Here is an 8597-nt window from a genome sequence, read left to right as displayed (position 1 = left end):
TCAAATTTGGTTAAATGTCTTGTCATTTTCATAAGCATATTCATATTCAATAAATCAATGGACTTTTTGCATTCAAATATTGCGCTCTTTATCTTTCCTGTCATTTTTTTCAAACAAGTTATGTTTTCTTGCACACACTCACGTAACAATTTGCCGATCCATATCCACTCTGGATCCTGTTGGTAATAACTCTGCTACTGTTCATTATGACTTTGAAAATCCGATCTACCAAACCGACGATGGGAGTGAGGAAGATTGTGAAGTCCCTGGAGAACTTGCCAGACTGGTACTGCAAGAAGAAAAGACTATACAGCCGTATGAGGAATCAACTGAATCTAGGTACTGAAGTAGACAAGAACATTACTGAGGAAAAATCAAGAGATATTATGGAATGATGAATGTCAAGAAGCTTTTGACAAAATAAAGAAGTATCTCCAAGAACCTCCAATTCTGATGCCACCAGTTGAAGGAAGACCTCTAATCATGTATTTGACCGTGTTAGAAAATTCAATAGGGTGTGCTGGGGCAACATGACGAGTCTGGTCGAAAAGAGCATGTCATACACTGCCTTAGCAAAAGGTACCGACTGTGAAACAAGATACTCACAACTCGAGAAAGCTTGCTGCGCTTTGGCTTGGGCTGCTCGCCGACTAAGACAGTATATGTTGAATCATACCACTTTATTGATTTCTAAGATGGATCTTATCAAATATACATTCGAGAAACCTGCTGCCTCCTGAAAGAGTTATCACTGATAATGGTACTAAACTGAACTCTGCATGCAGTTCAAAATAAAACACCATAACTCTTCTCCGTACCGGCCAAAGACGAACGGCGCCGTGGAGGCTGCTAACAATATCAAGAATATAACAGTAACATACAAAGACTGGCATGAGATGTTACCTTTTGCTCTTCATGGTTACCGCACTTCGACAGGGGCAACCCCTTTCTCTTTAGTCTATGGAATGGAAGCCGTTTTACCAGTGGAAGTCCAGATTCCCTCTCTAAGAATTGTGAAAGATGCAGGCTTAGATGAGGATGAATGGATTCAAACTCGACTCGATCAGATAAATCTGATTGATGAAAAGAGACTTGCGGCTGTTTGTCATGGACAGATATATCAGAAGCGCATGACCCAGGCATTTAACAAAAGAGTCAAGAGACAGGTATATCGAATTGGCGATTTGGTAATAAAGCGTATCATTCTACCACAGGGTGATCCCAGAGGCAAATGGATTCCCACGTACGAAGGGCCGTTTGTAGTTAAGAAGGTATTCTCCGGTGGAGCCATGATACTAGCTACAATGGACGGCGAAGACTTCCCGCATCCCGTGAACGCAGACATAGTCAAAAAATACTACGCATAAAAGAGACCTGCTAGGTCGACGTACCTAGGCAAAAGTAAGGGCATCCCGGCAAACCAAAAAGGTTCGGGCAAAAATTAGGGATAAACATAAAAAAATGTGCACCCGGCAAGTCGAAAACCTGAAAAGGCGGCTTGGGCAAAAAGGGGTATCCTGGTGGATTGAAAACCTGAAAAGGCGGTCCAGGCAAAAATTAGGGATCAAAGCGTATGACTATGTCCCGTTCTCAGACAGCTTCATCCAAGTTCAAAGGACTGAACAAGCTAATCACTTCTATCCGACAGCAGGAGATGAGAGGCTTGAAGACATAATGGCAGTAGTGGAATTAAAGTCAATAGGACGTTTTCGGCATAGCTTTCTCTTTGTTTTCTTGACAATTTCCTCTTACTAGGATTTTTGTCTCCTTGTACATAAATTGCCTGTTTATAGGCCCTCTTTCGAAATTAATATAATTTTAGTTTCAAAAAAAAAAAATGCTCTTGTTTTACTTCCTCTGTTTTGTTTGCATAAACGTCCATTGATTTAATTCGAATTAATATATGCATTTGGATATGATCGATGTTTACCAAAAAATGCGTGCATAAAATAGAAATAGCGATTACTACTAGGCTTCAGGATCGAGGATAAGGTCTAACCATGCTTTCCGATGAATCCCGTTGCTAGTTCTATTCCCCAACAAAAGCCAGTTATTCCCCAAAAGCAATTGGCATTACTAGACAAATTGGTCGTCTCTTCCACCCCCAGCCAGGCTCTGTCGAATGTTTCTACCATCAGACAGAAATCACATACCCCAGCTGAGACAGGGTCATCAATACAAATATCTCCAACCAAAAGACTGAGATTTATTTCCTCAGTAGAGTCCCCTGGAAGAACGTTTCAGACGCATAGTGCATTCATTACATCATTTCACGTCACATACCTGCATACAATGTTCACATTTATTTCATTCCGCATCATATACATTACACCGTTTCATAGCATGCACATGCATACCATGTTCGCAGGCATAAAGCATCTCATGCACCATGACACTGCATGAAACTAACTTGATCTTTCAGGTTAATTATCCTCCTGATCACATTCAAGATTCGAATACAGCTCTCGGATATAATCCATGTGACAAACTCTGACATTCTCCTAACGATGGCATCTATAAGCCCATCCCAGACATTTATTGCAAATACAACATATACAAATACTATCAGATATAGCCTAGCATACGGTTCATTCTGATTCAGCTCAACATATGACTCTTTCAGCTCAGATGCAATCTAACGTACGATCCATTCCGACCTTCAACAACTCCAATACGGTCTAGCATACGACCCATTTAGACCTTCATCTCCTCAGATGCTACCTAGTGTACGGTACATTCTGAAGTGTAGTCTGGCGTACGACTACCCCCTTCATCATCAGGCACAGCCTAACGGACGGCTCAGTCTACAACTCAGATACGATCTAGCTTACGATCCATTCTGATCCTTCACCCCCAGTAACGATACAGCCTAACGGACGGCTCGTTCCGCAACTCAGATACGATCTAGCGTACGATCCATTCTGATCCTTTATCCCCAGTAGTGTATGACTCATTCGGATTCTTATCTCATTTTGATTCGGCACAACATATTACTCCTCCAACAATACGGTCTAGCGTATGTTGAAAAAGGACAGTTTTTAGGTGTCGGGTTTTTGTTATCGTATCCACAGAGATTGTAAGATATCACTGCCGTTCAATGGTTGAATTAATCTTAACTTGAAGTAACACTAGGGTTTTGGGTTTTAATCAAGTTATATTGCATACAAAGTAATTAATTGCGGTAAAAGTTACGTTTTGATTAATATGAGAAATATTGTCAAAGTTAGGTTTCAATGATTACATTTGCTTTGCATGTTTTTGCACGGTCAACAATATTATAAACTCCTTTGGATGATAAATAATTTCACAAAGTCCTCTCAATGCGTTTCTCTCGAACACCCATTGTGAGTTTTGTCATTTTGATCCATTGTTTCTCTCGAACACAATCTATCAAAAAGACAACGTTTTGGTTCAACCTTATGGTGAACAAAATCATTCGTTACTATCTCTAGCTAACAAACAAGTTTGGATGAAAACCTAGGTCAAGAATCGGTAAACATCTCTCGATCAAATACCAACACAAAGAGTTTTAAATAGAAACAAAGTTTTCATCATATATTTACCGTTAAAGAGTTTACATATGAGGATCCTTACATTTACACACAAAGCTTGGAAATCACCTACATCTAACCTTGACAAATGGAGACTTAGCTACTCATTTTCATGGTAGCTTGGTCGGCAAGTAAGAAAAGAGGGTTGATCAACATCCAAGTCGAATGATCGAAGTTGGATGGGAATCCACCTTCTTTTTGTGGAAGATGGTTGCTAGATGAAGAGAAATGAAATTAGGGCATAAAATCCCCCACAAAGCAATGCTGTAAAATATCTAAGAGAAAGTACAAAAAATGGAAAAGTTGGTCAAAAGTGGTATTGTGGCACCTGCTACTTATAGACAAGTGCAGAACTGTCACGTTCGCTAGCGAACAGAATGGCTCGCCTAGCGAAGGCCAAAAATGGGCACAAAATGCCCCTGCGCCCAGAGAAAACTGGGCCTGTGGAACTGTCATGTTCGCCTAGCGAACAGACCTTCGCCTAGCGAAGAACTCGCTTCAACCTTCGCCCCAGCGAGGTTGAGAGGTTTTGCTACTGGAATGCTCGCTGGGGACTCGCTAGAGCCTCGCCTAGCGAGCTAGTGCTGGCTGCTCATTTCACCAAAACAGACTGAATTCGCTGCCACTTCGCCTTCAGTTCGCCTAGCGAATTAATTAACCAATTTACTGGAGCCTTTCGCCAGGAGCTCGCCTAGCGAAGGTTTTGCTTCGCCACATCCTCGCCTAGCGAGCTGGCAGATAAAATGCTTGTTTGCTTTGGTTCCTTTGCCAATTTTGTTGTGTCTTCATTATCAATTAATTCATGCCTTTCCTGCACAATAACACACACATCAAAGGCACCAAGCTTGTTTATCAATGTAATGCATTCCATGTAAAAATGAATGTGGTTTTGGCAATTTTAGCAAGGCAAAAGAGTGAAAGATGCCCACATATGATAGCTCAAATAAGCACTTTTGGGCATCTAACAGCGTACGACCCATTCGGATCTTCATTCCTCAGATACTACCTAGCGTACGGTACATCCCGAGGTGTAGTCTAGCGTACGACTACTTTTCGTCAGATACAGCCTAACAGACGGCCCATTCTGCAACTCAGATACGATCTAGCGTATGATCCATTCTGATCTGTTATCCCCAGCGGCGTATGACCCATTCTAACTCCCCAGTGAAGTCGACGGCCTAATGAATGACTCACTATACGGTCTAGCGTATGACCCAGTGACACCCATGACTTCAGATATCTTCTAACGTACGACGTACTCTAAAGCTCTCATCATCAAACTTCCTAGATGGCATCTTTAAACCCATCTCCATCAAGACTAACTAATTGACAAGTGCAAATTTTTGGGGCATCCTAAGTGTTCAATAATCTTCCACCTCCAGACCACGAATGGCGTACATACCATTCTGACTCTCTCGGTTCAAGAATATTGAACAGGGGCAGCTGTCATACCCCAAAATTTGCCCATTAATATTTTAAGACATTTTTCAGGGCACTCCGACTCATTTTTATGACACTGATCTTAAAGGAACAAAGGCCCAGCTCACGAGTGGCCCAATCCAGAAAATGGCCCAAACTGGCCTGCTCTCTAGGCGAGCAAATCCTTCGCCTAGCGAACGTTCGCTACACGCTCGCCTAGCGAACGTTCGCTACAAGCTCGCCTAGCGAAGCTGACAGATAATAGAAAATTTTGGGCTTCACTCTGAGCCCATTAGGTCACAAAAAAGAGCATTATAAATACCAGCACTTCAGTAATGAAAAGGGGGACGAAAAAGGACGAAAGGAGAACCCTAGCAAGCAAACCCTAGCGCTCACAGACGGAAAACCCTGAAGGAAAAGCCGGCGGCAGCAAGGTTACTTCCGTTCAATTTGATCCGATCGGCCAATTCAAGGTTACAATTCGATTACAAACAGGTGTGAAGCTTGCTGACATTATGCTGTTATCAAAACCAGAATCCGCAGCCGCTCGCTAGCACATCGCTAAGCGAGCATGCATCGAGTATTCGCTAAGCCTTCGCTAGGCGAGGCAGCGGCGACCGGGACAGTCGCTGATTTTTCTGTTCTGTCCTTTGCTAACCAGTCATGTTTTTATCATAGCCATGCATTGTTTATCTGACCCTGCTGCTGTTCTGGTTTCTTTTGCGGTGCAATCCTTGATTGCATCCTGACTTGGTACTCTAACCCGTTTGCTGAATTTTGTAAAGGTCCACCTTTCCCAGGAAAAGATTGCTGTCTAGGTCTTCCACTTTATTTGTGGGATACCCTTGTGGAGTTTCACCCTAAATTACCTAATTAATTTTAATGTATTAATTTTAATGTATTAATTTTAATGTGGAGATTCATCCTAATTACCTAATCGATTGTAAAATACGGCCTCTAAATATGTGATCTTGAACCTCTCTCTTGCCTTACGATATTACGGTACCACGGTCATGTCCCGCGAATGTGGGGATACACTTAGCAATGGCCCTTCGATTAAATCATCATAAAATAAATCATAGTCCCTCGGATTTTGCCTTCGAATATATGATTTCGTCCCTCGATGACCCTTCGGTGTAGCCTACGGTTAAATGATGATCGTCCCTTCGAATGCTAAGGTATCCTTACAACTGTTGCCTTCAATGACCTATCGATGACCCTACGATGACCCTTAAACATCCAAAGGGTAAAATTACTTACTTCTCAATAGTAAGGACAGTTTTACCCTCATAAGGATAGGAAACGTTCATAACGACCTTAGGAAGGTATAACTCTCAATTGCTGGATCATAACCTAAAACATTTCCCACCCCTCACACTTTGCAAATCCTAGAAAATCACCACTTGGTATACATTCATACTAGAATCATTACCAAGTTACATTTTTCTAAACCGTTTTCAAAATCAAACGAGATAAATACTTTGTATACATTCATACGAGAATCATTACAAAGCTAAACTCTCTTTTCGAAACATTTTTTAAACAATTCACGAACACTTTTTAGACAAAAATATAAGTGATCCAGCAATTAAGAGCCCATGGATAACCATGGATACAAAGGGTGCTAACACCTTCCCTTTGTATAATGTACCTCCCGAACCCAAAATCTATTGAGGTCTTTCCTGTTCTTTTCCACCTTTCCTTATTGGATAAAAGAAAAGTCGGTGGCGACTCTTGCTATCCGCGACATTGCGATAAAAAGCAAAACACCCCAAGTCAGTTCACCGTATGACAATATGTTACCTCCAATCGAATCCACCTGGATATGACCACACAGATCATAGTACATAATTTCAAGAATTGCCATCAACTTGCTTCCTGCGTCCTTGCTGAAGTTGTTCTTGTGCTGCTTCGCCTGCACACATTCTTCACACACTTCATTTGGAATGTCGATTTATGGTAACCCTAAAACCATATTCCTCCTCTTCATATCTCTGATGTCTTTGAAATTGAGATGGCCAAGTCTATAGTGCCATATCCATTCATCCCTGCTAGTCGCAGTTGCAAGGCACTTGTGCTCCATCACATTAAGTTCAATCCTGAAGGTTCTTTCTAATACATAGGTGCCTTCAAGATTAACCTTCCATTTGAGTCGAGAACTCTCATCATCTTGTCTTTGATCGACACTTTGTAGTTTTTTTCGACCAATTGCCCTGTGCTGAGAAAATTGCTTTTCATGCCTGGTATGTACAGTACGTTGGAAATTACTGACCTTTTTCCATCTTTCCTCATAATCAGAACATCATCAGTACCTTCAACTTCTAGAGTATTATCATTTGCAATTTTTACCATGTTCTTCATTGAGGGTTTCAAGTTGATAAACCAATATTTCCTACCTGTCATGTGTGATGAGCATCCTGAGTCCAAGTATCATTGGTCCTGGAATATTTCTTCATCTCTTGTTGTGACCATCTATAACGTCTCTTCTTCTTCATGTTTTGCAAATTTTGCATCAATTTCCTGATTCTTCTATTTTTTAGGATAATCACTTGCGTAATGATCATACTTCTGACAATTGAAACACTGAATGTGACTTTTGTCAGGTTTTCGACCACCACCTCTTCCTCTATCTGCATGACCACTTCTTCGGTTACTTTGGTATGAGGGTCTTCTCTGATTCGACCAACCTCCTTATTCCTAATTTTGATCAATCGAATTGTTGTAGCCTCTTCTACATTTGTTGTCAAGCCACTCCCATTTGCCTTTCTTTTTTCTTGTCGATTGCGCTTGTAAAGCCACATCACTTTTCGACTTGCTTGTATCTCTTTCAACCATTCTTTGTTCATGATATTCAAACGTCCGTTGAAGCTCTTCCTTTGTCAATGCTGACAAATATTTCGACTCTTCTATGGCTACTACCACGTGGTCGAACTTTGGAGCCAATGACCTCAAGATCTTTGAAACAACTGATCTTGATGTCAACACTTCTCCACATACCTTGATTTGATTCACCAGTTTTGTAACCCTGGTGAAAAAATCAGTTATGCTTCCATTGTCTTCCATCTGAAGCAATTCATACATTCTTTTGTGAGTTTGTAACCCGACCTCTTTCACCATCTCTCCTCCTCAAAACGATTTTTCAAGAATTTCTCATGCTTCTTTCGCTGATTCAACATCACTAACCTTTTCAAAATTATCAGAATCAACACATTGATGGATTATAAAGAGATCTTTATAACCTTTCTTCTTTAATTCTTTGTGTGCAACTTTTTCTTCATCTGTCGCATTTATGCAAGCGGTGTCACTCTCTCCTTCACAAGATCCCAAAGATCTTGATAGCAAAATACAACATTTATCTCCTTGCACCAATTCTCGTAATTTTGGTTCTTCAGAATTAGGAGACTTGTCGAAAAATTTCCGTTCGGATCATTCATCATGTTATGCTTCCAAGAATCGCTCAGCCAATGCTCTAGATACCAGATGTTGGAAATTCACCAAAATCTATGGAGAATTCTGTTGCACAATTGATAATTGAAGAAAGAAATAAAATATGGAATATTGCGGAAGAAAGGGAATTAGAGTTTTATCAAAGTAAGGGAAGAAGAAGAAGAGTTTCTGCAGAGTAAC

This window comes from Lathyrus oleraceus, chromosome 6 (genome assembly GCF_024323335.1).
Source record: "Lathyrus oleraceus cultivar Zhongwan6 chromosome 6, CAAS_Psat_ZW6_1.0, whole genome shotgun sequence".
NCBI classification, from domain to species: Eukaryota; Viridiplantae; Streptophyta; class Magnoliopsida; order Fabales; family Fabaceae; genus Lathyrus; species Lathyrus oleraceus.
This window is presented reverse-complemented; position numbering follows the sequence as displayed.